Below are 6,743 nucleotides of genomic sequence, written 5' to 3' on the forward strand. Positions count from 1 at the left end.
TCCAATCCCACTTTTTCATTCAGAATTCATTACAATGTACAGCATGAATTATGTGTTCAATCTAACCTTTGAGAAAGGGTTGTAGAAAAGGGGCAAATTACATTAGTATATAAGGAATAGAGAGGGATTGATGGAATTATGATGGATGTATTATTGAACCTCGAGGTGGGTATATATATTGAGTGCTTTCTCCGTTTTTAAATATAAGTTTTTGTAGATGAGTGAATTTACACTCTAAAATATGTCTATATACATCTGTATTAGTCCACTAGTAAAACATTTAAAAAAACTTATATTTAGAAACTGAGAGTACAAGATTTGCACATCAAGACGTCTCCTAGAAATAAGATGGAAATAAATATATCTAATCCCGGACAATCTCTACTACTAAATATATGTCTAACAATTGGTATTGGAATAATTACTCATATAAAGGATGATGGAGCACCCGTCTTTAAGCCTGGTTTGGTAGGAAGGGGTTGGGGAGGATTGTGGAGGGGGGGTAGAGGATTGGGTGAATCCCTTCCTTCCACCCAATACTCTCAAATCCCCTCAATTGTCAAATCCCTGAGCCATGAGACAAGGTTTCTGAGCCGCGTGGGTAGGAAAAAATCGAGGGGGATTAGAGAGGATTGAAGGGGTTTGCTCATCACAAACCCTGTCCATCAAATGGACATGTAGGGAATCGCGGGGTTTCTGATCCCCTCGTGGATAATCCCCTACAACCCTCCTCAAACCCTGCGCACCAAACAAGGCCTTAGGGGTTTCTCGTGGGTGAAAAGAGCCTCATGGCCATCTGACTATGGTGGCTTGCCACGCGAGCCTCTCGAAGTCGCTCTGAGCCATCGAATTTGCCCGGCTGACTCGACCCGTGCGACCCGGCTCGGAGGTACATGATGGATGGACCACCTAGCGTGCCCAAGGTCACCGTCATTGGGCGGTGGCACCCACGCTCGCATGTGTGGTCTGGCGCGTTGTCCCACGTGTGGTAGGCGAGCCGAACACGCCTGCCGGCATGTACACCCCGTGGTTGGTGGTTCCGTGACCATTGGGTTCACTAACTCAACTACACACTGGCCACGGTGGTCTCATTGCAACAAGAAGTCGCACGTAGAACTCTCCGGCGAGCAAATACCACCTCGATCAGTGGCGATCTTTGTCAATATCTCATGTAACTTTCTGCCTCAACGGCATGGTGTGACTAAGGGAAGTTGCTCGGGCCAACAACTCGACAACGACTCATGGAGGGAGGAATTCGAGGATAGCCGTGGCACCCGTCAACGTCCAATTTGAGTGGCACACACTCGGCAAGCAAAAGCAATAGGCCACCGCACCCAACGCGTGGCATGCCAATTCTGTGTACGCAGACGTTTTACAACACGTGGCAGTTGTGTAGGCATACCAAAGGAGTTACAGCGGTGCTGGAGCCGATTCATCCCACCACTTATCGTGTGATGGACACCTGTTGTGAATCAATATATGGAGTAATGTTATGTACTTTAGTTGTGAATTAGAGATCTGTTTGGTGTTTGTATTATTATGGTCCGCCTAGAATGCGGCCAAAAATCCTGAACCAAGCATGTGTTGGGTCGTCCCTCATATCGTGCAAGAGGCATTTGAGGCATTGAGTCGCCCCTTTACGGACAAGCTCTAGGGGCAAAGGATGGGGTCACCCCAATGACACTCAAGAAAATACAGAAGAGCCGATTTTGCTGCCTAGGAATGAAGATTCCGATGAATGGGTAATGTATTTTGATGGCTCATTCTCACTTGAAGGTGCAGGAGCCGGTGTGGTACCGGTTTCTCCGACTGGCGAACACCTCAAATATGTTGTTCAGATGTTGTACATTGGCAGCAGAGCAACCAACAATACGACATGGTATGAAGGCTAACTCGCCATATTAAGGGCAATATCTAGTGTGGGCATCAAGAAATTAATAGTTGAGGGTGATTCTCGGTTGGTTGTGATGCAAGTCAATAAGGCTTACCAATGTCCATAGATGGAAGCATATGTTGACGAGGTGAGGAAAATGGAACGTCACTTTGATATCCTCCGGATGGAGCACACCCCCCATGCTCAAAATTTTCCAACACATGAGTTATCAAGGATCGATGCTCGTAAGGAACCTGTGGAACCAGGTATATTTGTCCAAAGGCTCATCTAACCATGTGCCTCCCACTTTGAGCACAAGAGTAAGAATCCCAGAATCAACCCTGGTAAAGAACACTTTCCTCGAAGATTATCTTCGGGTGTTGTGGGAGACACAACTTTTGTCAACGTTGTTGTATGTGTGGTTGGGCCCCAAATTCCAACTTGGGCAACAAAGATCGCTCGTTGTACCCAAAAAGATGAGGTAGCAAAGGATCTAAAAGAAGCCAAAAAAGTATCCAGCCAAGCCAGAATGTATGTGTTCATAGATGGGAACCTTTATCGAAGACGTCCAAATGGGGGTGAAACTTTGATGTATTCCCACAAAACAAGGACAAGCTCTCTTGGCGGAGATTCGTAAAGGGATGTGTGGTACCCACTATGGGTCGCAATCACTCGTCGAATAGCCTTTCTAGCAAGGATTTTATTGTCCTACAACCCTGAATGATTGATGCAAAGCATCCTACGGACACACCATGTCAAGATCACCTTTGCCAAGTGACATGTGTGTCATCTACTACTTCATGCATATAAAGGTGAGTCATCTCCTTGTTGGGGGAACGTTGCATGGGAAACAAAAAAATCCTACGAAACACCCAAGATCTATTCTATGGAGATGCTAGAAACAAGAGGGGGAGGTGTCTACATACCCTTGTAGACCAAAAGCGTTAACAATCTAGAGACCATGGTCGGCGTAGTCGTACTCACATCGCGATCCAATCCAATATAAGCACAGCACGTGCGACACCTCCGAGTTTAGCACGCGTCCGGCTCGGTGACATATCCTCCTTCTTGGTACCGCGGGAGAGGGAGAATATGTATATGAGATCCGAACCAACACGACGGCGTGGTGGTGATGGTGGTGGTAGCGGAATTCTGGTAGGGCTTCGCCAAGCACGTACCAAAGAAACATGAGGAGGACTTGGGAGAGACAACGACCAAGGGTGAAGTGTTGGTTGCCCCCCCCATGCACCTCCCCCATCTATATATAGGCTACAAGGCAGGGGAGGGCATCCAAAACCCTCCTAGGGTCGGCCACAAGGCAGAAAACCCTTTATACATGAAGATAACATCTTATCTTTAGAATCAACCCTTTAAATTTAGTCATAAGATCTTATCTCTAGAGTTAAACGACATGTGCCTTGGGGAATGGTGCAACCAGCCCATGTGGGCTGTAGACCGGCCCTTGTTTCACGTGGGCCCTTCCTGGGTCGTTGGGACCCGCAGTGGACCCCCCCCCGCGAACCTTCTAGAACCTTCCCGACACTCTACCAAAAAAATAGCAAACTTTTCTGGAACCTTGAATATGACTTATCATATATAAATCTTTACCTCCAGACCATTTAGGAGCTCCCCGTGATGTCTCGGATCCCATCCGTGACTCCGAACAACATTCAAAATTTCCACTATTAATATTCCTAGCGCTACCAAACATTAAGCGTGCGAACCTGCGGGTTCGAGAATCATGTAGACATGACCGAGGCACCTCTCTGGTCAATAACCAACAGCGGGACCTGGATGCCCATATTGGTTCCTACATATTCCACGAAGGTCTTCATCGGTTGAGCTACGATGCAAAGTATTCAGTTAATCCCATATGCAATTCCCTTTTGTCTAGCGATATGTTACTTGCCCGAGATTCGATCGTCAATATCTCATACCTAGTTCAATCTCGTTTCCGACAAGTCTCTTTACTTGTTACGTAATACAAGATCTCGTGACTAACTCCGTAGTCACATTTCTTGCAAGCTTCTTGTAATGTTGTATGACCGAGAGGGCCCAGAGATACCTCTCCATCATACGGATTGACAAATCCCAGTTTGATCCATGCCAACCTAACAGACACCGTTAGATATACCTGTAGATTATCTTTATGATCACCTAGTTAAAAAATGACATTTAATACACACAAGGTTTTCTTCTAGTGTCAGAGAGTTGCATGATCTCATGGTCTTAGGAATAGATATTTGACATGAAGAAAGCAGTAGCAATAAACTAAGTGATATGATCAAATGATATGCTTACGGTCGGGTCTTGTCCATCACATCATTGTCCCAATGATGTGATCCCATTATCAAATGACAACTCATGCCTATGGTTAGGAAATCTTAACCATCTTTGATCAACAAGCTAGTCTAGTAGAGGCTCGCTAGGGACACGGTGTTGTCTATGTATCCACACATGTATCTGAGTTCTCGATCAATACAATTCTAGCATGGATAATAAAGAATTGTCATGAACAAGGAAATATGGTAATAAAAAAATATGATTGCCTCCAGGGCATATTTCCAACGGTCTCCCACTTGCACTAGATTTAATAATCTAGTTCACATAGCCATGTGATTAACACCAAATGAGTTGTGGGGTTTGATTATGTTTTGCTTGTGAGAGAGGTTTTAGTCAATGACTTTGCAACATTCAAGTCCATGTGTACTTTGCAAATTATTATGTCATACCATAGATGTAGATATCGCGCTCCACTTAGAGCTATTCCAAATGACAGCTCCATTATACGTATCCGGTTGGCTATTGAGAGTCATCGAGATCAGTGTCAAAGCTTGCATCAACGTAACCCTTTATGTCGAACTCTTTATCACCTTCATAACTGAGAAACATGTCCTTAGTCCTCTAGGGATAATTTTGGCAGTTGTCCAGTGATCTGCTCCTAGATCACTCTTGTACCCCGTTGCCAGACTCATGGTAAGGCACAAATTAGGTGTGGTACACACCATGGCATACACTACAAAGCCTATGGCTGAGGCATATGGGGCGACCTTTGTCCTTTCTCTTTCTTCTTCCATGGTCGAGCTTTGAGTTTTACTCAACTTCACACCTTACAATACAGGCAATAACTCATTCCTTAACTGATCAATTTTCAACTCCTTCAAAATCTTGTCAAGGCATGCGCTTTGTGAAAGTCTTATCAAGCGTATTGATCTATCTCTATAGATCTTTATGACCAATAAGCAGCTTTTCTGAGGTCTTCCTTTGAAAAACTCCTTTGAGACAACCTTGTATGCTTTCCAGAAATTCTACATCATTTATGATCAACAATATGTCATCCATATATACTTATTAGAAATTCTATACTGCTCCCATTCACTTTCTTGTAAATACAAGTTTCTCCATAAACTTTATATAAACCCAAAAGCTTTGATCACCTTATCAAAGCGCATATTCCAACTCTGAGATGCTTGCACCAGTCCATAGAAGGATCACTAGATCTCGCATGCCTTTAAGCATCCTTAGGATCGACAAAACCTTCTAGTTGTATCACATACAACCTATCCTTAAGGAAACCATTAAGGAAAAAATGTTTTGACATCCATGTGCCAGATTTCATAATCGGAAAATACATCAACTACTAACATAATCCCAATAGAATTTAGCATCGCTACGGGTGAGAAAGTCTCATCATAGTCAACTCCTTGAACTTGTCAAAATCCCCTTTGCAACAAGTCGAGCTTTATAGATAGTGACATTACTACAAGCATTTGTATTCTTAAATATCCATTTATCCTTAATGGCCTGCCCGTCATCGGGCAAGTCTACCAAAGTCCATACTTGGTTATCATACATGGGTCGTATCTATCATTACATGGCCTCTAGCCATTTGTCAGAATTCAGGCCCATCATCACTTCCTCATAGTTCGTAGGGTCATCGTTGTCTAATAACATGACTTCCAAGACAGGGTCACCATACCACTCGGGGCAGTACATTTCCTTGTCGACCTACGAGATTCGGTAGTAACTTGATCCAAAGATTAATGGTAATCATCATTAGCTTCTTCTTCAATTGGTGTACGCATTGCAGGAACACCTTTCTGCGTTATGCTACTTTCCATTCAAGTGAAATTTTGATAACCTTATCAAGTTCTACCTTCCTCCCACTCACTTCTTTCAAGAGAACCTCCTTCTCTAGAAAACATGCATTCTTGGTAACAAAGACTTGCCTTCGGATCTATGATAGAAGGTATACCCAATTGTCGCTTAGGGTATCTTATGAAGATGCATTTTTTGCTTTCGGTTCAGGATTATCAGACATAAGTGTCGTATATATCCCCAAACTATAATAAATGACAACTTAGGGTTCTTGCCAAACCATAATTCATATGATGTCATCTCAACAAATTTAGGTGGTGCCCTATTTAAAGTGAATATATGTGACAACCTGATGCCGACGTTCCAGAAGATTCCCCCTTCTTTCTGTTTTCGTCGTGTGTCTATTTTCTTTTGTCGCATCATCATCACATCATCTGCATTGCATCGGCATCTCCGTTGCCGCTAGTTTTCAAAACTTGCATAATCTCAGAGTTGAGGTTTTCCACTAGGGAATCCGACGAGATCGCGAGCTTCGTGATTGAGGATTTCTATGCGGCTTGTGGTAATTTGTGATGGACTAATTGGAGCACCCCTGCAGGGTTAAATCTTTCGGAAAGCCATGCCCGTGGTTATGTGGCAACGTGAAAGCTTTGTTTAAGACTGGTTCTAGATAACTTGAAGTTAACTTAATTAAAATATGCCAACTGTGTGCGTAACCGTGACGGTCTCTTTCGTGAGTCCCTTCTCCGATCGAGGAAACGGTGGGGTTATG

The sequence above is a fragment of the Hordeum vulgare genome, chromosome 1H (assembly GCF_904849725.1).
Source record: "Hordeum vulgare subsp. vulgare chromosome 1H, MorexV3_pseudomolecules_assembly, whole genome shotgun sequence".
Taxonomy (NCBI): domain Eukaryota; kingdom Viridiplantae; phylum Streptophyta; class Magnoliopsida; order Poales; family Poaceae; genus Hordeum; species Hordeum vulgare.